Below are 27,147 nucleotides of genomic sequence, written 5' to 3' on the forward strand. Positions count from 1 at the left end.
AGGAAGGAAGGAAGGAAGGAAGGAAGGAAGGAAGGAAGGAAGGAAGGAAAGATTTCTTTCTTTTTCTTTCGGTTTTCTGGGCCACACCCGTTTGATGCTCAGGAGTTACTCCTGGCTAAGCGCTCAGAAATTGCCCCTGGCTTGGGGGGACCATATGGGATGCCAGGGGATCGAACCGCGTTCCTTCCTTCATTGGCTAGCGCTTGCAAGGCAGACCTTAGTTCTAGCGCCACCTAGCCGACCCCAAGAATAGTTCTTTTATTCTGGGAGGAAGGATTCTGAAAGCAAGAGACATAGTACAGTGGTTAAAGCATTTGCATTATACTTAACTGACTGTGCAATCCTTGTCACTGGTACATATATCTTAATTGCAATCAGTAGCGATCACTGAGTACAGAGACAGAGTTATGCATGTTGTACATGTGGGTATGGCCCCAATTTCTAAATCAAACCAGCCAACATGAAGAAAATCTCTTAGAATTCAGGTTGCTCCATGACTAAACTAATTTCATTCTTCTGCCTTCCAGAATATTGAAAGAACCTTTGAAGACACATTTCAGTTGGCTTAAGTCTCTTCATTTGAGTTAATTTTTTGCCACAACCAAGAAAATTAATGCAGATTTGTATTGTTGCTGTTTGTTTTTTAGACCTGACCTGCCAGTGTTCAGGGCTTACCTGTGGCTCTAAACCCAGGAATTGTTCACAATGGTGCTCAGGGGACAATAAGTGGTACCAGGGATTAAAATCTAGTGAGCTATGTGCATGACAGGCAACATATCCACGATATTATCTCTGGTCCCCAAGGAAATTAATACAGATTTTAATGTATTTGAACCAACATTTTTAATATAGCTTAAAGATATGGAAAGGCTTGGAATGTTCTTTGAGTTTGTTTATGACTTTTTTATTAAAGATTCTAGTTGACAGATAAATTTCATGAGTTTCCTCATGACACAGTTAGCTTAATGAGGTGCCAAAAACTGGGTGCTTGAAGTAACAAACATTTATTCTCATTTCTAGAGGTGGCAACAAGATCTTTCAAGGTGATAGCAAATTCAGTTCCTGGTGATAATCCTTTTGATTTGCAAATAACTATCTCCTTGTATCCTCTAAAGGCAAAGAAAAAAGTAAAAAGCAAACTTTCTCCTTTCTTGCCTCATAAGGATATTAACCCAATATGTGATTTTATTCTCACTGCCTACCTTTCTTTACACACCAATCTCCGAATAAAATCACAAATGGAGTTTAATATTTTAACATAAAACTTGAGTGCATGCAGAATTTCAGACCATAACACTAGTATAAGAGAACAACCAAACTTTTTTGATTATAATAATGAAAATAAGGATTAAACTATGAATATTCTTTCTAGTTTACTGCTATTTTCTACTCAATCTTTGTGAAAAATATGATAACTGCAAAATTCTAATAATCATACAAGTATAGTTGTTAACATGATTCTATTAATTTGGTTTATAGTGACAACAATAACACTTTTCAAATAAGTTTGATATAACTCAGACTTTCTGCATTAAAATGTATCAACATGTTAAATATATAATATAATGCACTGTAGATATGTGAATTATCCATAAGTAATATATATGACCTCATGTAAGATACTGGTACCCCAACATCAAATAGATTGTATGCACACATTAGTAAAGGTTATCTTCTTTATTCAAGCATAATAGACAGTAATAGGAATATATAACATTAAATTATCCAGAGACATTCATAAAAAAATCTTCTGAATCAGAATCTAGACTTATATTATCTCCCTCTATGATTCACTCCCAATATAATAAACAGATCAGATAATTTCAGACATTAATGTAGGCTGTGATTTTAGTAATATACTCAATTAAATCCAAGAGATCTATGATTTGGAGTATATTTTGAGATTCCATTTAGAGATAAAATGCACAATTAGACTTTGCTTAATAGAAATAATTATAGCTAAGTGCATATATAAATGTTACTTAAAAATACATGTATTTTCAGTTGAATCAACAGAGAAGGCTTAGAAGCACTGACTTTCCTAATAGTCATAAGTATATATCATGTCAATGTCTTACATTTCAATTTAGTTCTCCAGTAATAGGAATTGAGGTCCTTGGACTCTTTGCTGACTCTAGGGTGGAGAACAAATCTGTAGAAGATTCTCATGAACTGTCTTGTATAACCTAAGAAAATGATCAATAAACAAACAGATGTGTTATGTATAAAGGTATAAAGGTATGCAGAATATTTATTAATAGCAAAACAGGGACTACTTAAACCATCATGGGGGTGGAGGTTATTTCCAGATAAGAAAAAGTATAAAATGAATATTCTTGATTTTATACAGATAAATTAATGAGTGTATGGATAAATGCACAGAGCCAAGCAAAGGAATGGGGGCACTAATTTCTTGCAGACAAATTCCAAATATAGTTTAAAGATATTTCCTCTCATGAAAGTGAAAGTTAATACTAGCGTAGTAATATCTCAAATGTGAAATATTCATGAAATATCGCTCAGGATGCAAAAAAAAATAATAAAATGGTATGTGTGGCAGGCTTGTTTGTTTTGTTTGCATAGGCACAACAAATATATGGGCAAAATAGAAAGGTAAACCCTTTGGCCTAAAAACAGGGGTACCATTCCCATGAATTATCCTGGCATAAGACCAACTTTTGGTTCCAGGCATCTTCAGTATTTCTCTCTGGTCCCAGTAAAAGTTCTTCACAATCATGGTTGTCATGGTCAAGTTTCTGTAGTTAAGAGATCGAACAAAACAAAGGGAAAAAAAAACTGCCACACACACACACACACACACACACACACTCACACACACACACTCACACACACACACACACACTCACACACACACACACACACACACACACACACACACACACCCCTTTCATTTTCAATTGTATTTTTTAGTCTCTTATCGTTTAAATTGGGGTTCCGGCCATTTTCATAGAACCTTGGGACACAGATTACTTTAATTTACCACATATTCCCACAATTTTCTATAAAACTAGGAAGAGGGGCGGGAGAGATAATGCAGCAGTAGAGCGTTTGCCTTGCAGGCAGCTAACCCAGGACGGACCTGGGTTTGATCCCCAGAGTTCCATATGGTCCCCCAAGCCAAGAGCGATTTCTGAGTGCTTAGCCCAGAGTAATTCTTGAGCATCACCGGATGTGGCTCCAAAACAAAAACAAAGCCAACAAACAAACAAAAACCTACGAAGAAAGAAAAAAAAAAAAAGCAAGGCTTGGGGACAGGGGCCAAGTGGTCTCAGATATATTGGCAGAGGAATAAATAAGGACAGAACAAAATATCTAAGCCAAAGTCAATGATAATAAAATCAAGGGCCCTAAACCTTAACAATCTAAACTTAAAGGGGCCTGTTATATTGGCAGGCCATGGGGCATGAACTCTGGGGCCATTGGTAAAGGGAGTTTGACACTGGTGGTGGGTAGGGCCCTGTTTCATTGTATATATCAAATTCAATTATGAAGGAATCTGTTGTTCACAATTGTTTCAATAAAATAAAATTTAAAAAATAAAATAAAATAGCCTATTTGTGTGGGTTTTAGAAAGCCCTACCTCTTGGGTTTTTCTTAAAAAGCAGCTATAATAAAGAAAATAGAAATACCCTTCTGAATAATCTTGAGAAAAATATTAAGCAGATTCCAACTGATGGAGATCCTATAAAAATCTGTTTAGTATTCTGCCAAACTCACCATTATCAAAATCAAGGAAAATCTGAGAAGCTCATTTGTCTAGAGAAGGTGTAGATTTAAAACTAGAGTAAATAAGAAATGTAACAGCAGGGCAGAGTAAGGACAAAAAAGAATAATGCAATCAGAAAGATGCATTAATTTGTTCAGTAGCATCTGAATATAGTAGAAAGCAAATGAATTTGTGGAAAAGGATCTGGCCACACCCCAGTTTTTGTTCAGGACCTTACTACTATATCGGTTCAGATAAAAAAAAAACTCACTTCTTCTATTTGCATGGCAAATACCTTAGCTATGTATTATCTTTCCAGATCACATTAAATTGATTGTAATGATGTACCCTTGAAATTTATGTAATTTTATACTTTGATGCTGCTTCGATAAACATGATGAATAAACAAGTTGTTGCAAATTAAAACTGTAAAATAGAATGCCTTACTTAGAAGGAATTGGATTTGATGTATAAAATGTCTCTAAACAATATTGTACCTTTAAGGAAAATTGCAAAATTTCATATTCTAAAATAAGTGTCTATTAGAAATAAAAATAATTGAATATCTCATCTTTGTCTGTTTGTCTTCCCAGCTCAGTTTGACTCTGTTTTGGAATATCATCTCTTTGGAACTCAATGAAGCTTTTGAAGTTTTAAAGCATGCCAGTCCTTCTAAAGGTAGGAAAGATCTAAATATCTCCAACACATATATTTTAAACTTTCAATATATACTCTAAAATGCTATTTATGTACTTCTTTGTAAACCACTTTATTATAAAGTAGGATATACACAAACATACACACACATATATTGTACACGCAGGAGATGGTATAAAAATGCCAAATCCATGAAATTTAAATGATTAATTCTTTTAGCAAGAATTCCACCTTTGTAACCTGCCTGGATATTTTCTCACTGTCTCCATTCATATGCAGATTTGAGGAAACCTGGTGGCTATGTGTCTTCTAAAGAATGAAAATTGATTCTCTCCTAAATTCTTTTTTATGACACTTCTCTTAGTCTCTCATAATTAGTGAAGATTACTTTTGTTCCATTGGATATGTCTCATTTCAAAGGCAAATCGCATATGAAGTTCTGACACAGGAAACAAAGAGACTGTGTTGCACATTTTCTTATCTTTATTAATATTAATATGGTAGAGCATGGTTCAATTGTTTCTTGGGCAGACAACTGTAGGCTGCTTTTCTATGGCTGATGACAGACATCCAAACTGTGAAATGTAGACTCAGTTAACCTTCTAGAGACAATAATTAACGCAGTGCCATGGCACAGCCTGGTTGGTAATTGTAGGGTCTATTCTTAGGCTGTTGTCAAAACAAGCTTCATAGTCTCAGTTCTTGATCAGTGATCAATTAAGATTAACCATCAATAGGATAGTTCAGAAAGAAAAGGTCTAAAGCGATAAGTGCAAATCCTGTAATTTAACTAATGTGACTGTGGAGATACCTGCTATGATATTTGTTCATTAACCTCTAGCATCTCTATTTATAGTAGGTGGAAGAAGAATTTTTCTCTTTGTTTCTTTTAATGAAGTAAAATGACTTCAAACTATTCCGCAGTTGGGGCTGGCGAGATATCACCAGCGGTGCGGCATTTGCCTTGTAAGCAACTGACTCAACGGATGGAAGGGTGGTTCGAATCCCCGGCATCTGATGCTGCCAGGAGCCATTTCTGAGCACAGAGCCAGGAGTAACCCCTGAGCATCACCGGATTTGGCCCAAAAGCAAAAACAAAAACAAACAATCAAACAAAAAACAAGAAAGACTATTCTGAAGTTATCAAATTTATATAGCATTTTCATGGGGTTTTTTGGTTGTTGTTCTGTTATTTTGTTTGTTTGTTTGTTTGTTCTCGGGGGCCACATTGGCAGCACTCAAGAGTAAGTTCCCACCTGCGTGCTGTGTTATCTCTCCTCCCCAGCATTTTCAAGGAATTTTTAGCAGTGTCTCCACCCCTCCCCAGCTTTTTCAATGTGCTTCAGAGTGATACCTGAGTGAAAGAGTATAGAAATTATTTTTATTTTGTTGGGGTATGGTTGAACAGCTACTTCAGGCTCTGCCACTCAGGAATCCTTCCTGGCAGTTCTCTGGAATCTATGAGGTGCCAGGCAAAAGCCCTAATTGTATTATCACAGTCAGGCCCCATCACACATTTAGTTCTCATCAATATTCAATATTTATAAAACATCTAGAACTTTTTATTACTTTCACAGAAAATTAGATTTAACTTTCAAATCTTGGATCACGCGAACAAACTAGAGCTTGTTGTATTCTTACTGATAGGGGAAAGGTTCGGGCTTTCAAACTTATTTTCATCACAACTTGTTCTTTCACGTTGAAGATTAAGAATATATCAAACACGTTATAACCTGTGATGCAAAATTATCAATAACAGTTAATACCACAATATTTATCTCAATACCTTGGCTTTTATATGGTGCTTAACCCCCCCTTTTTTTTTGTTTTGTTTTGTTTTGCTTTGCTTTGCTTTTTTTTTTTTTTTTTTTTTTGAATGCTCACTGGATATTTTACTTGACAGTTCTTTATGTACTGTTGTGGTGTTTCACCTTCTTTTTCCCCTTCGTCTTTCAAACCAAGAATGAAAGCCTCTAGAAGAACTCCACCCATTTCCGGAGTATCTGATTCTTTTTTTCTTTTTTCTCTTCTTCAAATAAAATCGCATAACTTGAACTATCTACTCCCGCCTCCCAATTGGGGAGGGGGAAATAAGGAAGGTACCAAGACCAAATAGGTGTAAGACCACTAAGTATAAGCTAGGCACAGAGGGGACCACTTACTCTAGCAGCCCCGGGGTAAGGGAAGAGGATATGGGAAGAAGAATGGAAACGGAGGTGGAGGGAGGACAATTCGGTGATGGGAATTCCCCTGATTTTATGTTAATATGTACCTAAAATATTATTGTCAATAATATGTAAGCCACTATGGTTAAAATAAAAATCATATTTAAAAAAATACCACAACATTTGTATTACTAAAGAAGGACTTAGCACCTTTTTCTTTAAAGCCTAAAAAAGAGTTAAGAGATGCAAAGATTGGGGCCAGGCGGTGGCGCTGAAGGTAAGGTGCCTGCCTTGCCTGCGCTAGCCTTGGACGGACTGCGGTTTGATCCCCCGGTGTCCCATATGGTCCCCCAAGCCAGGAGCAACTTCTGAGCACATAGCCAGGAGTAACCCCTGAGCGTTACTGGTTGTGGCCCAAACCCCCCCCCCAAAAAAAAAAAAAAGAGATGCAAAGATTTCAATAGAAGGGAAACATAATGTTGTCAAATATTCTTTTTCTTTTTGCTATTACTGACTATATATAGTCATATATATATATATATATATATATATACATATATATATATATAGGACTCTGGTAATAAATTTTATGAGGATAGCCTAAATACACATGTGAAAGGTTGAAATGGAAAAAAATTCGATGTGTACTTGTTTTCAAACAGTAGAGAGCTCAAATGTATGCTGAAAGGGTTTGAAAATAATAGTTTGAAGTATTTATACATGTAATGTCTTTTCCCCAACTTTACATTGGAATATTTTCTCAGTGGTTCAGTATAATAAAATATAGTAATACCTAGTACATTGAAAATATAAATTTTATTTAAGCAAAAATTATGATTAAATTGTCCATCTTTCATTAATTGTAAGTAATCATTCAGTCATATAATTGGTCATAGTTTCTCCGTGAGTTTTTGTTGAATTAATCAAAAAGGTGGTCATCTATGTCTTTTTTCAAATTCTCTAGTATGGATTACTTGTTCTATTAATTTATCACTCATCTATATGTCTCCCAAACATTCATTTCACTATATATTTTAAAAATTAATTAAATATTTTTTTATACAGCCACATGGTAGCCCACACAGTAGTCTACATAGTTTTCTTTATATAATAATTATGTATTCCAATATAAAAGTTGTATTTGAAGAAACTCAGTATGAATGTGTTTGGGAAAGAAAATGAACCTAGAAAGCCTACTTTTAAATTAGGGTCTTTTGCTCACTGGCACATATTACCCCAAAACAAATGAAGAAATGAAAAATAAAAAGAAGAAATGATTGTTAGCAATGTATTAGTATAGACTTATGTGTCTGTATATATAGTGTATATTTCCTATATAGTAATTATTTTATAATTATCTAATACAATTCTTTATGGATATTCAGTACTAAAAGTCATTAATCTAGTTATGTATGTAAACATTTGGGAGTTTTTACTAATGACAACTTGAGGATCCCTTAACTATTTTGGGGTGACAGGAAAGAGTTCAGCAATGCACAGAGAGGTGAAGAAGGAAGTAAACAAGAATCAAGCTTTAAGAACCTCACCACAGAGGCCATTGGTATGACTCACAGGTCCTGCCACTCAGGGAACACCGCCTCTCAGCAGTGATGAGGTGAAACAGAAGCTGATGGAAACACAGAGGGAGCAACAGATCAGCGCAGCCAGGAGTAGATTTGAGCATTTCTGGTTTTAGTGCTCACAGCCTCCTGCTGAGTTGACAATAGGGTTCACAAAATGAATCACGGAGCCATCTGTTTAAAAAAGAAATGTACTTTGTAAGACATTAGCACTCGAAATCATTTTGTAAATGTTGTTTAGTGTAGTTTTCCCCTGATGGGTTATTGTTTGGCTGGCAATTAGCACATCTGAAGAAAATAAATGTAGGATAGTTCTAATTTTTGATCATTGTCAAAGGTTAGTCTTTGGAGACGTGCCTGTTAGGATTTCACAATGGTTCTGTCATTGGGAATTATGATTCATCATCTCTACAGAATAATAAGCCCCCAAAAGAAAGAAAACTACAGAGGTAGCCTTGACTATTTTCATTTAGACTCTGCTAGGCTTTCTATTCAGAAGAAAAAAGTGCTCCAATTACTCATGATTGCTGCAAACTTCCAGGATTATTAAAACAGGTTTACAGTAAGTAGAGTCAGTAGAAAGAAAAAGATAATAATAATAAATGATATTCCAATCTGTGAATTTCCTTCCATGTAATTTTCTATTTTGCTGCTAAAATTTAAGACCACAGTTCATATCAGGGTTTTAAAATCTCACAGACTCAAAGGTCACCTCACTGTGTCTTTATTCTATGCAATTTTTTTTAATTTGAAAGGTTACCTTCCTTTTGTGAACCTATAGATGATATTCTTTAAAGAAAAAAGATCAAAAGAAAAGGATTTTTTTTTTCTTTCTAATGCTACAATAATGCTGGGTTTTGGGTTTTTATTTTTTTTTTTGGTTTTTTGTTATTTTTTTTTGTCCTGTGTCAATGCTATTATGTGACAAGTCATAATCTAGATAATCACACTGTCCTTCAGGTTGGTTTAACATTTCTTCAGTACATAAGCAAGCAAAATACACATGGTCTTTGTTCTATGAAAGGAAAAAGAAAACAGAAAAACAAAAAGAAAACCTGTGGGAGAAACTAAGAGAATGCTCAGTTATGGTCTATGGGGCGACAATCCATAATTTACCTTGCAGATGTCTGTGTAATTTAAGCAGCAGGCAGAACAACCACACAGTTGTAGCTGCTCTGGGGAAAGGATATCAAGAGACTCATAAATCATGGTGAGGATTAAAAGCAATGAGCATTCATCTTCTTAACCTCGGAAAGGCAATATCAGAAAGTCAAGGCTTAGTACATGTAGAGCAGCGGATCTTTGTGCAGGCAGAAAAGGTGGCAGAGTTTGGAGGGTTCCTATCAAATTAGCATTGATCTATCATTTGCAAGTCAGCAAACTACAATTTTTAAATTGACTTTTCTTAAGGTGCTCTCTTTCATATCAAAGGTATTGAATAAGTGACAGGGATATACAGAAAGTTCAAGGATATACGGAAAGTGGATGTCAGATCAGATAGGCAGGCTAATCATTGTCTATTTTCAACAGGTTTTTCTTTGAATGTCCTTACATTGGCCAAGGTTTGGCAATGCATTTGGCTACTTGTTTGAAAATCGTGAAATACCATGATGAAAGCCTAACTTCAGTGTAGTTCCATGAAGGAAATCTAGACAGCTGGTCTCTCTTCTAGCACTTAGTAAACAAACGGCCTGTTACTAATTGTTTTTATTTGAAAAATTATTCTAATCAAAGTCTTTGGATACAAATGAGTAAATTGTACACAGTGAGAGATTTCATTTTTTATAGAAGATTGGAACTTTAATCAAATTTGAAAGCTTTCGAAATATAACAGTTTGTTAGTTCTCTCCAACTCTTTTAAATGAGGTTTGTGATAAACTGAACTTGGCAGTTTTATAAAAACACCAGGAAATGGAAGATAAAGTCACTTATTCAAGGATAATTATGAATATCATGGTGACACAAATGAATTCTAATTTCTAATTCCCTAGTTTACTATAAAATATCCCTTGTCAGTAATGAATGATATTAATGAAGTCAATACTTAATTATCTGGTTTAGTTGAGAGGAGTAGGGGTTAAGATAATCCTGCATGACTAATAACCAAACATATATATTTATTTTTGCTATGAAATGGGTTTTTGTGCTCATAATTAAATACTATATGTGACATTTTACAAAGCAAAACATGCCCTTTGAAAATAACTAAAGTAACATAACATAGTCAATATTGTATTTGTGTCTCTTCTGAATTTGAAGAATGTATTCATTTGCCACATCCCATGCATGGGATAATCTTTCTTTTAGGCAAGGAATGTTACAGCTCTCTATAATATAGTTTAACCCTCATCTTAGCTATAATTCTTTTATTTTTCTTAAATTGTAATTAACTATTTTATACTTTGAGTAAGATATATATGATCTTAGCAGAAAATAATTTTATCAGGGGATATAAAAAGCATGATGATCCCTATAGTTTGATGATTCTAGCATTTCTTTAGATACATTTAAAAAATGTGGGCATTTGACACAAGATATTTTGGTGTCAATTGTACCTTGAATGAAAAATAAAAAGAAGGAGCCTATAATTTGTCTTTTTTTTGGGGGGGGGGGTCACACCGAGTGGTGCTCTGGGGTTACTCCTGCCTCTATGCTCAGAAATCACTCCTGCAGGCTCAGGAGATCATATGGGATGTCGGGATTTGAACCACTGTCCTTCTGCATGCAAGGCAAACACCTTACCTCTATGCTATCTCTCCGGCCCCTATAATTTGTCCTTTGTAGGAGATAGTTTGCCATTCATTATTTGACTATATAAAGTCTGAACTGCTTTTAAATAATTGCTCACCATGAAGTTATAAATATTGTATGAATTTCTAGAAAAATATTTGTCTTGTAATATAAATTACAAGTGACCAGATTAATATCTAGGTACTTATATGTCTCTATGCATATACACATGCCTGCATTTAAGGTATGTTCTAAACTTTAATTATCAACTTTAATTTTGACCTTAAAAAATAAATACTTATTCTCCTTATACTTCTCTGGAAAAACATAACAAAATTAACACAGCTGTGAAAATGTGGTTGTCTAGAAGAAATAGATAGAAGTTTCTATTTTGAGAACAATTAATAATATTTGAGAATGAGTGAGACTTTCACTGAAAATGGTGTGAATTCAAACTCCTGAAATGTTATACTACTATTACTTGATGAATTATAATTGAATGAAATATTATCCTCATTTTCAGATTAAGAAGTAAGACTAAAAACTAAAAGTATTAATTTCCAAGATTCCAAATTTTGAGGCAGATGACTATAGAATTCAAATAAGACAAACTGGAGAACACTCTCTTGGCTACTACACTACCCTGGTAATGAGAAGATTTTAAACATCCTGCTGAAATATTAGATCACAAACGAACAGATTTTAAGAGTTAATACTGGATTGTAGTGAAAGGAAAGAAAGAAAATGAGATGAAAGCCTGCCATTTTTCACAGAATGAAATAAATTGAGGTGATCTTGTTTAAGTGAAATAAGTGAGAAAAATATAACTTATAAAATGGTTTTATTTTTATGTGAAATATAAGTTGCTAAAACAAATTAAATCACAACAAACAAAGCTAATCCCTAAACTGGGTGAGAAAGTGGGGATTCTTAGAGGAATAGAGAGAGGTGATGACATGGAATATGTGATTTTTTGTCTAAATATTGGTGTGGCAATAGTAAAAATAATTAAGCACATACATAAGGATATAGCTCTGCTTCTGAATTCCCCATTCTTGAAAATTAATGACACTTAGATAAAAAACCAACAGAGAACAATGGAGATGACTTCTACTCTATATTTTTAGTGAATTATTCTATTCCATTATCTATTCCAAATCTTCTGTAATTTTATATAAAATGTTAGCACTCTTGGATTTACCTACAAAAGACTAATTTAAATAAAACTTTTGCTAAATTTATGTATTAATAAAAAATGTGGAGACAAGATATATAGTAAAGCACTCAAGGTGATTGCCTTGCACATTGTCTATCCAGGTTTCATCCCCTGTAACTCATATGCTTCTTGGAACCCTCCAGGAGTCGTCTATAAGTGCAAAGCTAGGAAACTCATCTGATTACTGCCAGATGTGGTCTCCAAACAAATAAAAAAATATTATTTATGAAGTGGTAAAGGGAGTATTGCAAAGAATAGTCAGTCACACAAGGCAGATATCCTTCTTACTGATAAAAAGTGTTGATGCATTGGTGATAAGTTTTTAGAAATACAATATGAGTTAACAAATTAATGTAGAAATTGAAATAATTATTCCAAGAAGATATATATATTTTAAAATAGTAAGCCCACAGAATTAACAATACCTGCGAAAAATAAAGTGATAAAGTTTTGAAGAGAATTTTCCCTTAACTGTCAATTTTAGGAAATGTTTTAATCCTATAAAACTGTCATTTGTCTGTGGTGATTTGATAGAACACCTGAAATTATTGTCTCATTTCCATATTTTCAGATTACAAATACAAATATAATTTAGAGTATCAGGTATTTATGTTGGCATCCAGTCATACTGTTCTAGAAATTAAGCAGTGATATAGTGTACCTCATAACCTGCAGTTCTCTACCAGATTTGTTTGCTATTATCCTTTATCTTTCTAATCAGTCCCCTGTTAGAAAACATTTGCTCTTATAGTGTTTTTTTATAATTTTTAAAATGTATTTATTTCAAATATTTTTTATTCATCAGGGAGATAGACCCGTCATTTCTCAGGGATAATCCCTGGCTCTGTGCATATATGAATATGTGTGTATTATAAACATATACATTTATATATCCATCCCAATGTAATATCACTAGTTTCATTTTGTATATCCTGACTCCACCTTTAGCCAAAGGTTGGTTAATATTTTCATGCAACAACGTAATAAAGTGAAAATTAACATACCAGTCCTTTTCAAAAACATAACATAACATTTTTGCATTTTGTATATTGTTTTTCTTTATTCATCTTATTGTTTCATTTAAGTATAGATAATAAGATATAACTTATATACACTTGTATATGAATATTATTTTATATATATGATAGTTTTGCTGTAAATACATAGAAATTTTAAATACATAGAAATATATGTATTTCCATTGCTGAAAAGCATGATAAAGTCCATTTAGACTGGACATGCATAAGTATTTTACTTATTTATATAGCAGTACAAATCTACTAATTGAAATAAAATATCCAATTGAAATAAAATATCTAGGGGCCGGGCGGTGGCGCTAAAGGTAAGGTGCCTGCCTTGCCTGCGCTAGCCTCAGACGGACCGCGGTTCGATCCCCCGGCGTCCCATATGGTCCCCCAAGCCAGGAGCAACTTCTGAGCGCATAGCCAGGAGTAACCCCTGAGCGTCACCGGGTGTGGCCCAAAAACAAAAAAAAAAAACAAAAAACAAAACAAAACAAAAAAAAAGAAATAAAATATCTAAAATATATATCCTTCAATTTAAAAATACCTATTTGGGACCTGAGCAGTGGTGCAAGTGGTAGGGTGCTTGCCTTGCATGCGCTAACCTAGGATGGACCACAGTTTGATCCCTCAGCATCCCATATGGTCCTTGGGTTTCTATAACTCTCAGTTCTCTTCCTAGTACAGCATGAGCAGTCAGTAAGTTGTGGTATTGCTTCTTATGGTAAGAACATGACCCCATGTTAAGCTATTAAACTTTCTATATAAATGATGGAGTAAGACTCAAGTGGTAGAGTATAGACTGCATGTGCAATGACCTGAGTTCCATCTTGACTCTACATGCCCAATGGCCATGCCTAAGAAAGTCCCTAAGGCAATAAAATTAAAAATTCATTTAATAACTCTCCATATATATATATATATATTTGCTATTTTAATGCAATTTTCAAGTTCTCAGCCTCCCCTTCAAGACCTTTCGGTCTGTTCAATATCTATTTTCAATTCCAGTATAAAACTGGAATAAAACTTCATTCTATTACTTAATCTTCCCACTCAACACAGGGTATCATCTTGTGTTCTATTGTAATAGATTATTTGGGTATGCATTGACTATACCACATAATAGTTCCCAACTTTTAGATCACTGACCTCATTCAGGGAAAATTGAATGGGAATAGCTGAGGTTAATCTCATTATTTAGATAAGGGAAGCTTAAATTATAAAAAATGATTACATTGCAAAATGTGTTCAGCTAATAATTTAGGTTTAGAGGTATATTCATCAATGGCATAGAGATTCAGAAAAATTAAGTATGATTCAAATGATATTAACATGTAATAGAAATTTAGGTAGCATTCAAAATATGAAAGCATTTAAAATTAGCTATTTAATCACTGAAAGGTAATGAGATGATGCCTGATAACAATAATTGTGATTCACAGTATGCCCCATATTTGATTAATAATATTGAATTTATCCAAAAGTCTAATATGTCTGAGTTCACTTAGAAATAGTAGAAATTACTTTGCTAATCATAAGGTTACTTTTTATTTCTATGTAAGCATATCAAATATACATTAAGAAACTGGAACAAGAATACAAAGTGAAGGACACTTTTCTTTCAGGTAGCCAACCAGGTTTTGAGCCATATTTTTATTTGTCCTTACTATCCAAACAATGAACATGTAATTATATGTGGAGATAAAATGAAGCACAGATTATTGATAATAAATTATTGAGAAAAAAACAAAACGTCATGCATGTGTTCTAAATTAAGATTCTAAGAACATAGAAATATTTACCATAAAGTTATATCCATATTAGGGGCCAGTGAGTAGAACACTTGTTTTGCATGGAGCCAACCCACGGTACCTCATATGCTAGAGTGATCTCTGAATACAGAAACAGGATTAATTCCTGAGTACCACTGGGAATACCACCCTCTGAAAAAAATGAAACAAACCAATATCCATACAAGTCTAAGTAGATACAAATTATTACATTTGTTTTGCATTCTTTTCACCTTCCTGGTGAAGGATGGATTCTTGCACTAGCTAAATGATAATTGTGTGTCTATAGTTACATCAGTGTGTATGTTATTCGATGAAAAAAACAAATATCATTTATTATTCTTACACTTTTATAAACTGAAGGAAGGTTACTGTTTTCATAGGACCGCAAGGTTTTCACTGGGGAATGTGGAACAAGCAAGGGCTATGGGAGAAAGGCTTCATACTAACAGAAGGATAAGATGAGTTCTGTTTCCCAAGGAGGATGTATTTGACAATGTGAATCATCTTGCTTACTGTCATGGAACTGACATTCCTTCCTTGGGGATAATCAGGCATATGCTTGTTTTATGATTAGAAGAATTGTTTGGCTATGGGACCTTAGTTGTAAAAACACAATGGGAACAAGAACTTGTCATTACAATATTCAAGGTCCTCTTGGTTTTCTTCAGATATCAGGAATATTGTGTGAGGTCTTAATACTAGTCTATAAGCCTCAGGTGGCAACAGGTTTGAAAGTGATATAATAAGAACATCATTGACTAGAATTTTTTTAATAAGAAGTGAAACATTATCTTCAGATTTTCAAATGATTCTCACAGGAAATATTTTACATTCATCCATTTTTAACTTAAATAACATTACATGACAGTACATATAACTGTCTCGATCTCATATCATTTAGATAAAGTAATGACTCAAAAAGATACTTTCTTAGCCTGGAGGTAGCAAATATTCCAATTTTATTCAAATGTATTCAAATGCTTAAATATTTATACTTCTCATTTTGAATTTCTGACCATCCAAGTTAGAGGTACATACATTGATACATACCTCTCTCTCTTTCTCTCTCTCTCAAGCAGATATGGGAGAGAACACTTACACTTTTGAATGCCTACATTAAAATTAAGGAAAGATAATTAAAACGAAGTGACATGTCTCCTCTGTACCTAATTTAAGCAGTTTATTCTAGTTTTATTGGTTATGGCATATTTGAAGTATGTGCTCTTTGAGCCTTGAATCTATTGTCAATGCCAAGTATACTGTCTAACACATATTCATGAATTCATGAATAATATATACACATACATTAATCTATTGATTCATTCATTTATTCAGCTGTGTCCCCCCATTTGTTACTGGAGCCAGTTTGGTTGCCTTGGGACAAAGTGGAACAAACATTTTGTTTTTCTGCTCTCCAGAAATTACACACACCATGGTTAGAGTGACAGAAAATCACTCAATGAATTATTAATTTTCAAGAACTTATTAGATATTGATAAATTATAATGAAGTCAACTGAACAAGTTGATGTATTAGGGAGACACTGGAAGTTCAGTTTTGATTGATGGTTAGATAAATCATCTCTAACATGAAATATTATTTTACCCATACTGGACCAGGAGGAATTTGTGCTATAATCTCAAACAGGGAGAATTATCGGGCAGAAGTTAATGTTAATGTAAAAGAACCATGAGCAGCAAGCATTGTGTACTTGAGTAACAAAGGAGAGTGTCTGCTTCAGAGGAATTGGTGAACCCAGGGGTAAGAAGAGAAAGTTCCTTGGATTGTCAGGAAGCACATAATGCTGGCTGGCCTCATTAACCTTGGTAAATGATTGGAACTTATGTGTGATTACCCATCTTTAAGAGTTGATTAAGAAAGTAAATGTCATCATTGTAAAAGACATAATATTTGGGACCAGCTGAGAAAAGCAGTAGAAGAAATATATCTTTACCACAAAGGAGTATTAGAATGTTTGGCATTGTGCAGTGACCAAGCATTGAGACACAATTTGAACAATGGACATTCCTTAGACAAACACATTCAAAAGAAGACATCAGAAGAGTAAAGAAGTTATAGTTTGAAGGACAATTAAAGATGTGAAAAAATAATTTAAAATAGGTGACAGGAGTGACTAGAATATGATATATTTCTGGGAGGAAATCTGTGAAAGTGGAATTGGTGGCCTGTTATTCTCAACATTAATGGATAGGTCTTTAATTAAGTAGGCTTATGTTCCTGTCTATGCACTTTTCACATTTGGTTGTTTTGAGAGGACAGGAAAAGAGTCTCCATGACACTGCTCTCTGAGGTACTCTAATTCTCACAAACAACAGCAATAACTGGATATTAAGTTCATAAAGAATGAGTTAAATGAGATTCTTTCAATGAACTCTCATTCAATATGACTTTTCTTTTAAAAAGAGGAAATTCTTTTATAGGAACAAAAATATTATGGGAAGACATACTGAGAAGTCAGAAATCTAAAAATTAGGAAAGTAGGGCCAGAATAGATCCTTCTTGTTCTTCATAAGGATCCAATAAAGTTGAACATGTACTAATCACTGCTCCAATATTTCAGAATTTGGAAAGAATAAATTGCTGAGGTTAAATCAGCAACTAATCTAAAATCTCTTGCTGTTACATGCAGTGAAATTTGTTATGCTGTTTCTTGAATTTTGTTTTTTTTGTTTTTTTTTTGGGGGGGCCACACCCATTTGATGCTCAGGAATTACTCCTGGTTAAACTCTCAGAAATTGCCCCTGACTTGGGGGGACCATATGGGACGCCAGGGGATCTAACTGTGGTCCTTTCTTGTTGTAGAATTAAAAGGAGATATGTTTCTACCTATCTACTCCACAGTACCAAACTGACAAATAACTTACTCCTTCTCTACGAAATTAAAGATTGTGTAAGAAAACCACTATTTTTATATCTTATATACATACTTACTGTAAATAAAATCTTAGTGAGGTAATAAATTTAATGGTAGCTGATAGTTAAACTTTTTTTCTAAAAAAATCTTTATATTTAGTAAGAAAATTCTGGCAAATCTGCTCAGTCTGACACTTTTTTAACAGTTGCTGATTCAGGAAATTTCAAAGTTGAGAAATCTGCAGAGGGCAATAATAATTTTTTTTTTACCTTTATAGACTTTCTTTTTGAACCTCTCCTAATAAATAGTAGATGCTTATTATCACTTCTTTTTTGATTGTCCTCTTTTCATTTATTTTTCTATATCCTAGCATGAGGTATCTTATTATGTAAAAATTTTTGGCTTAGATTAACCCATTACTATTCAGTGCAATAAAAAAGAAAACAATGCAGAAAACAAACAAATCCAGAGAAGCACTTTCGAAAGGAATCCTAAGGGAAAAATCTCAGGCAGTACAAGAGAGAATGCTAGCACTGTGAAATATGTATATGTCTTTTATTGTTTTCAAGTTGGACTTAAAATGAGTTATTTTTTCTCGAGAGCAATAAATTAGGTATCACAACACCCTAGGAATAACCATTTCTATATTTGATATTATTTTTGGTTGGAATAGTTTACAATAAATTAAGAAAAGCCATGCACATAATTATTTTAGTCACTAAGATTATGCTAAAATATTCAATGATATGTAGCATAAAAAGTGCTGAATAAAAATAATTCAAGAGTATCACAAAACAATATTGAATTATAACTTAATATACATTTAACTGAGTTATCCTGCATTTAAAATATGAATTATCTAGTCTAAAATAAGTGTTACATTCACACTCTTAAAACTATAGTTTTTCTGGCACATTCTAATAAAATTATGTCCAAATAAAATTTAAAGTTTTTAATGTTACTTTTGTGACCATAGCTTTAATGTTTAAATTTACTTAAAAAACTGTCAATACCTGGAAGACATTTTATTTACAAGAATATGGTTATGCAAAATAAAATATTATTAGAGTATCTTTTTTAATTTGTGAAAAAATGAACTGCTGCTTTAATACTAGTTGGATCTATTGAAGCAGGTATGATAAAATATGTAGACCTGCAATTTCTGTTTGGAAATAAAACATGAGAACTTCTAATTCCAGAGGAACAGTGTAGCACATCAATGAGGACCACCAAGGTAAGATGTTGGGCAGGAGAAAACATTTATGAGAAATATATTAATTCTGGGAATAGGAAAGACAAATTATAGAACTGATCAACATAGCTGTCCAAAATACTAGCTAAGAGTCTCAAAGCTAAATAGCAGTGTTTAGACTCTAGACTTGGTGACTAGTCTATGAAAAGGAGTTTGCTAGCAATTTGCTGATATTTTGCTTTAAGCATTAGCTAACTGGTCCAGAGCAATATAGAATTTGTCTTGTTACCAAGCCAGGTTCAATCCTTGGCATTCTTTATCCCCCAAGCCTGCCAGAATGATTCCTAAATGCAAAGCTAGGAGCAACCACTCAGTACTGCAGTCTGTACCCCAACCCATTAAAAGACTTACTTAATTACTCCATTTACTAAGAAACCAGTACTGTATAGCAACTTATCAGAATAAAGAAAATAAAAGCAATATATACAGAATAGCATTAACTTGATTTAATTAAAAATGTGGATTTTAATATACATTTTTATTGATGACTGCATTTGAAAAACATCAAAATAATTTAACAGTAACTTTTTTCCAGTATATAGATATTTCTTTAATCATGTGCTATATTGCCACAAAGGATCGTCTTTTTCAGACTGAAATCATTTAGTCTTATTTTTATCTAACTTAAATGCTGTGAAGGCAAAGCAGACAGGGATATCATATGACTCTGTTTGAGGACTTACTTACCTGCCAGTTTCAATACTTTTCTGGATCTTATGTGTCAAATCATGTTAAATTGAAACACTAGGTGGATACGTTTCTTTATTACAAAGATTTTTCTGTGGGTTACATTACTCTTAGTTCTAGGATAAATTACATGAGTTTTGCTTTTGACATTAATACTTTCTGTGATGGGTGTTGTATCAAAATAAGTTATTGAAATGAATGACATTTGTATTCTTAGATATGTCTGTTATACAAAATAAGCATGATGGATTTATATTACCAGTCAAGCATTAATTTTCTGTTTAAATAAAACTTTAGAAACCAGGATTTAATCCTTAATGTAAATTCCTCTCTCAGATGATGAAGGTTATTTGCTTAATAATTTTTTCACATTTAACCACATGAATAAGTTTTATTTTACTAGCCCTTATAAAAGAGCTTCTTTCTTCATAGATGTTTTACTAGATATTCAGTCATCAATTGAAAAAGAACAATTTGCATAAATGTACTTAAAAAAACCTCTGCATCACTGTAATTTCTTTTATTTTTGTTTTTGTTTTGTTGGGTCACACCTGATGTCGTTCAGGAGTTACATCTAGCTCTGCGCTCAGAAATCCCTCCTGGCAAGCTCATGGGACCATATGGGATGCCAGAAATCGAATAGGGGTCTGTCCTAAGTTTGCTGCGTGCAAGGCAAATGCTTTATGAGTGTACTATCTGTCTGGCCCCCATATCACTGTCATTTCTATGATTCCTAGATGCCTTAGAATTTGATTCTAGTTCATATTTTTTTGCTACTGTTTACTTATTGTGTTACATGCTTTTTATATCTTTAGATTTTAGGTTACTCATATGACACTGTAATTATAAATGTTTCCTTCATCTTTTTAGTATTATTGTATTTTTCTATTATTCAATGTCACTATATGCCATTTATATTATACTAATATATATTATTGTCTCTCATAATATATTTTCATGATTAGTTTTCATTAGTTATTATTTATATATTTTACCAGATATATGAATTTTCCTTAGTATGAATAAGGGATAAGTAGTCATTAATATTTTATTTACAGATATATTGTGTGACTCTCTATTTATTCCAGATGCTTCTTAAAATATTTAACTCTAGATTTCAGGATATATATTTAGAAATGAAAACATTCATTATTATAAATCCTAAACTTGACCAGAGTTACTTTGTCTAGTTTTAAGCTTATAATAGCTATATATGAGATTATAAAGTATATTGAGTATAGTAAAAGTTTGAATTTCAGAACATGGATGATATAGTTAATAGGGGCCAGAGAGATAGCATGGAGGTAAGGCGTTTGCCTTTCATGCAGAAGGTCATTGTTTCAAATCCCAACATCCCATATGGTCCCCCAAGCCTGCCAAAAGCTATTTCTGAGCATAGAGCCAAGAGTAAGCCCTGAGCACTGCCAGGTGTGACCCAAAAACCAAAAAAAAAAAAAAAAAAAAAAAAAAAGAATATAGTAAATAATGAAATCTTGCTAACAAGTTTGATTTCAAAGAAGGCAAGAAAAAGATAAAAGAAAGTACATAAAGTACTTTCCCCAACTTTAAACTGTATTACAAAGCAATGGTTATCAAAACAGCATGGTATTGGACTAAAGACAGACCCTCAGATCAATGGAATAGGCTTGAGTACTTGGAGAATGTTCCCCAGACATATAGTCACCTAATTTATGATAAAGGAGCAAGAAATCCTAAATGGAGCAAGGAAAGCCTCTTCAACAAGTGGTGTTGGCATAACTGGTTAGTCCTTGCAAAAAAAACAAACTCAGACCCCCAGCTAAAACCATGTAGGAAGGTAAAATCCAAATAGATTAAAGACCTTGATATCAGCCCTGAAACCATAATGTATATAGAACAACACGTAGGTAAAACACTCCATGACATTGAGACTAAAGGAATCTTTAAAGAGGAAAGAGTACTTTCCAAATGGAAGCAGAGATAAACAGATAGGAATATATTAAGCTGAGAAGCTTCTGCACCTCAAAGAAAGTAGTGCCCAGATTACAAGATCCACCCACTGAGTGGTAGAAACTATTCACCCAATACCCATCAGATAAGAGGCTAATATCCAAAATATACAAGGCACTGATGAAAATTTACAGTAGGAAAATATCTAATCCCATCAAAAATGGGGAGAAGAAATTAACACTTTGTCAAAGAAGAAATACAAATGGCCAAAAGGCATATGAAAAAAATGCTCCACATCACTAATCATCAGGGAAATGCAAATCAAAACAACTATGAGGTACAATCTCATACCACAGTGATTGGTCCACATCACAAAGAATGAGAACAAGCAATGTTGGTGGGGATGTGGAGAGAAAGGAACTCTTATTCACTGCTGGTGGTAATGCCATCTAGTCCAGCCTTTTTGGAAAGTGATATGGAGATACCTCCAAAAACTGGAAATTGTGATCCCATACGACCCAGCTATACCAATCCTAGGGATATACCCTAGGAACACAAAAATACAATTAAAAAAAAAACCTTCCTCACACCTATATTCATTGCAGCCCTATTTCAATAATCAGATTCTGGAAACAACCAAGATGCCCTTTACAGATGAATAGCTAAAGAAACTGTGGTACATATGCACAATGGAATATTATGCAGCCGTCAGAAGAGATAAAGTCATGAAATTTTCCTATACATGGATGTACATGGAATCTATTATGCTGAGTGAAATAAGCCAGAGGTAGAGAGATAGATATAGAACAGTCTCACTCATCTATGAGTTTTAAGAAAAATAAAAGACATTCTTGTGATAATTCTCAGAGACAAAAAAGAGTAGGCCTGATGGTCCAGCTCACGACATGAAGTCACTACAAAGAATGATGAGTGCAGTTATAGAAATAACTACATTAAAAACTATCCTAACAATGTGAATGAATGAGGGAAGTAGAAAGCCTTTCTAGAGTACAGGCGGGGGTGAAGTGGGGAGGAGGGAGACTTGGGACATTGGTGATGGGAATGTTGCACTGGTGAAGGGGGGTGTTCTTTACATGACCGAAACCCAACTACAATCATATTTGTAATCAAAGTGTTTAAATAAAGATATTTAAAAAAGAAAATACAGAGGAAGAAAAAAAATAAAAAATGGACAGAAGGATGGGAGGGAAATAAGAAAAAATACATAAGGAAGAAAGGGGGAGGGAAAAAGGAAGGACTAGAGAGAGGAAGAAGGAAGTATGTAGGGAGGAAGAAAGTGGGGAAGAAGAGAAGTGTGAAGGAAAGAGTTAGAAGGAAGGGATAGAAAGAGAGGGAGAATGAATGATGAGACACAATAAAAATTTATTAAAATTAAAAAAATAATGGTAGAATATTTTATTTAACTTGCTGCAGAAAGACCATTCAAAATGTAATAGCCAATCTGATCAGTACAATGTACTCTATCTTAATAATTCTGGGTAGTGTCAGGTGGAATATCACGTGATTCTCAAAGCTTACTTCTGATTATAGTCATGCTTTCCTCCTGCTGGCTTGGGGACTATATATGATGTCTGGAAGCAAACTTGGGGTTGGCCACTTGCAAGCAATGTCCACCTATATCATCTTCTTAGATATATTATGGCTATATATTTGTGTTAAATACACCTAATAAAATTGATATTTTTAAAATTACCAGATAACTTTTGTTTGCTTTATGGGCCACTTCCACCTATATTCTGGAGTTCTGATGCAATGCTAAGGGGTCAGTTCTAATGGTTTGATATAGCCAGGATCCAATCTGGATTTGCCCTTGTGTGAGACAGGCCCTGCTGAACAAGTGCCTGCTGAACTACTTCTCTGGCTCTCCCAACAGCATTTTAAAAAGTTACTGGTCAAAACCATATTTGACATTTTGCATCCTTTGCTTTATATTCAAAATTCATTCAAAATTATTATGTTGATGAATGACAAATGATATATTTTTGTCCAAAATTCATATCTGGAGAACCAACAGGGTAATCATTTTTGTTGAGATTAAGAACTTTAGTCTACAAAGTCACAATATTAGGAGCTAGTAAAGGGGAGGATATGAAACTAACTAAATCTGTATCAGACAAGGGATAGTTGACATATGTACCCTTCTCTCCATGTCCTTTTGTTCTGTAGACCACTTCTGAGACTCTGCTGTTTTTGTACATTTCTCATTTCTGGACAATATTTCTTTATATTCCACTTATGAGCAAGATCATTCTAGATCTGTTTCTCTGCTAGCTGACTTCATTCATACTCTCCCACATACTGTCTGATTTTGCAGTTATTATAGTGCATGCTTATGTTGTTATGTTATGTTGTTTCCAGTTTGGACTATTATGATTAGTGCTGGAATGTATGTATAACTGCATTGATTTTCTAATTGGAATTTTTGGACCCTTAATATAATGACAAGAAATGGAATTTCTAGGACACATGAAAGCTCAATACTTAGTTGTTGGGTTTTTTGTTAGTTATTATCATTTTTTATGCGTGAAGTAACCACTTAGCTTTCCAAAGGGTTTGAAACAGTATGTCCACTAGCAATAAATAGGATTTATTTTCCCCCTGTATCTTCTCCAACAATGGTTAATTTTATTCAAGTGGCCCATTTCATTAGTGTGAGTTGATATCTCATTGTTATGATTTCAATTCCTTTGCTTATAAGTAATGAATACATCTTTTACATATACCTGTTGGCTATTTTATTTTTTCTTTGCAAAAGTATTAATTCATATAGTTTCCCATTATAATTTTATTATTAATTTTTATCTGTGCTTTATTTATCTTGAAAATTAACCCTTAAAAACAGGTTGGGTAAATGTGTTCTTTCAGATTCTATATTCTCTCTCTTTTTTAATTCTGCTTTGTATTTATTTTTTAGTGCAGGAGATTTTTAACTTTATGCATTTCCATGTATTTATCTTTGTTTCCACTTGATCTGACAGTGCATTAAAACAGTGTGGTTACCTTTAGATTCAATGCCATGAAGTATTCTGCCTATATGTCCCTATCTTACTCCACACCCAAAAGTCCATTGAAAATGAAATAAAAAAGATTAATTCAATGGGCTGGCAAGATAGTACACCAAGGTTAAAAGAGATTTATTGGGCCATTATTTCTGGGGAGATTTTAAATTACTATTTCTGATTGGTCTGTTTATGTCATTTTAATTCTCCCAAATTCAGTTTGAGATGTTTTCTGCTTTTTATTCATGTCTAATTTAATTTTAGCTATTACTTGTATTAGTTTAAGATAAATCATGATCATACAAATAATATCTTACTTCTAAATAAAGTGTGCATCTGTATTTAGAGTTCCTAGTCATTTATGACTTCTAACATTTCCTGTCCCTCATAGATCCTTGGTCTTATATGCTAATACTACTTAATTCTAAATAGGCCAAATTTAATTCTGATTTAGCCTTTCACCACGTTGTTATCCAGAATATTTTTCAGTCAGATATTCACAAAGCTAGAACCCTCTCTACCTCTAAATTCCTAATTAGATATCTCTTCCTTACAAAAGCCTTTTAAAACCATATCTTTTCCAAATAGCATTCCAACAGCTCTCCACTCCTTTTTATGTCTTTATTTTCATCATTTGTATTACACCACAGAATAGAATGTTCATAAGAGTTGTAAAAAACTTATCTATTAATGTTTCCATACTTGAAATGATTCCTGGTACAGTGGGTATTCAGTAATTAATTTTAAGGAATACAAGAATATATTTTGGTTTACTTCATTTGTTTAAGATTTATTTCTGTATTGGATAAGACATCTGAGTCAATAATAGCAGTATTTGTATTCTTTGTATATGTCTTCTCAAATTTGTAAGAATGATTTATCAGATAGGAGATAAAAGTAGAGGAAATAAGATGCTTGCATTGCATGAGATTGACCCTGGTTTGATCCTCAGCATTTTATACATTGCCTTGAGCAATTCTGGGGTCAATTTTGAGCAGAGCCAAAGATACCGCCTAAACAATGATGAGGGTGGCTCCAAAATACAAACAATAACTTTGGCATTGTAAAGCAAAAATTTCAAAATTTTATATCTTCAAATATAGGTTTTTTATTTGTTTTGTTTTGTTTTTAAAGAATTTTACATATCTTATAACATTTCCAAATTTCAATAAATATTTTCAAAATAGTGTACCCAAAAATGGAGAAAAAAGAGATAATAATCTTATTTTTTTCTGGTATACTTTCTGAAAGTGACTAGATAATTTTTTAAAGGAAGGTAAGGTTCCAGCTAAGCAAATGAAGCATTAAACTGTCAAAGTGTGTCTGTCACTGAAAGAACACTTTGGTATATGAATGAGTGGACAGTATCAGTTTGGACATTTTATGACAGACATACATCAACACATCATCTTCCAAGGTGAATGGTATTTGTTGGGAAGATCTTTAACATAACTGCATTGATTACTATGGCAGAAATATGATCATCATAAGTTTCCTGTATGGCCAAAGAAAAAAAATACTTAGAAATCAGTTTTGTAAAGTTTTAAAAACAAAATAGTTGTATAATTCTAATAAACCTTAATTATAAAATGCTAAAAATTGAACTAGAAAAATTTATTTTAAAGGTCTCATGAGAAGTTACACTTGACTGCATATGATACCATATGTAGAAATAAATTCAGATTTAATATAAATATAATTTAAATAATTAATTGGCTGTTAAGTTTTTTCTCTGGTTTTCAGTGTTTTGTTTGTTCCATACAAAGACATGTTGAGAGGCATATTACTTTTGGGAATAATTTAAAGGTTTTTTTAAAACATAAATTATGTAAAGTACAGCTCGAAGAGCTAGTGATCAGCTATTTGAAGCATGCTGTGAGCTTCTTGTAGTGACTATGTGAAGAGAAAATATTCTCTTTGAAAAATATTTCAAAAAGTTTAAATTTTTAAATTTTATAAAATTAAATATCTTAAAACATTTTAAATTTTCCCCAAAATTGTAAATCATAGCTGCTAGTTCCTTCAGACCCCAGTTTTTCATTTGTAGCATGAAAAACTGGTAAATAACCTCTACTGATAACATTCTTCATTTTTGTTCTTTCATTTTCTTTTTCATGGATTATTTTCGCAAGTAATCAGTACACCAATACCATGAAAGTTTTATAAGTAAAATGCTATTTAAGAAAGTTACATAGATGCCATTAATTTTTACTTATAATGTTTAAGAAAGCAATGAGTAAAGTTAAATAAGGTGAAAATTTTAAAATAATCTGAGCATAAGATAAATGCCACTTATGAGGTCATTATAAATAAGAATATTTTAATAAAAATGAATAAACAAATAACATTTGAAACACATTATCATCATTGATAGAAATTAAATTTTACAAGTTAGACTATAAATGCCTATTTGAAAAAGTATTTGTATTTTGTTTCTGAAACATTTCACTTATTTCTCAAATACTAATCATCTATTTTTTATGAGACAAAAAAT

At 33.0% G+C, this 27,147-nt stretch overlaps 1 protein-coding gene across 1 annotated transcript in view; it reads left to right on the plus strand.

Annotated features, from left to right (window-relative positions):
* Nucleotides 1-27,147, plus strand: part of CDH12 (cadherin 12) — a 1,029,254-nt gene that overhangs the window by 333,476 nt on the left and 668,631 nt on the right. Inside the window, exon 2 of the mRNA XM_049768382.1 lies at nucleotides 4,321-4,405. The gene's annotated coding sequence lies outside the window, so the exon portion shown is untranslated. The remainder of the gene's footprint in view (nucleotides 1-4,320; nucleotides 4,406-27,147) is intronic.

The sequence above is a fragment of the Suncus etruscus genome, chromosome 2, assembly GCF_024139225.1.
Source record: "Suncus etruscus isolate mSunEtr1 chromosome 2, mSunEtr1.pri.cur, whole genome shotgun sequence".
NCBI lineage: Eukaryota > Metazoa > Chordata > Mammalia > Eulipotyphla > Soricidae > Suncus > Suncus etruscus.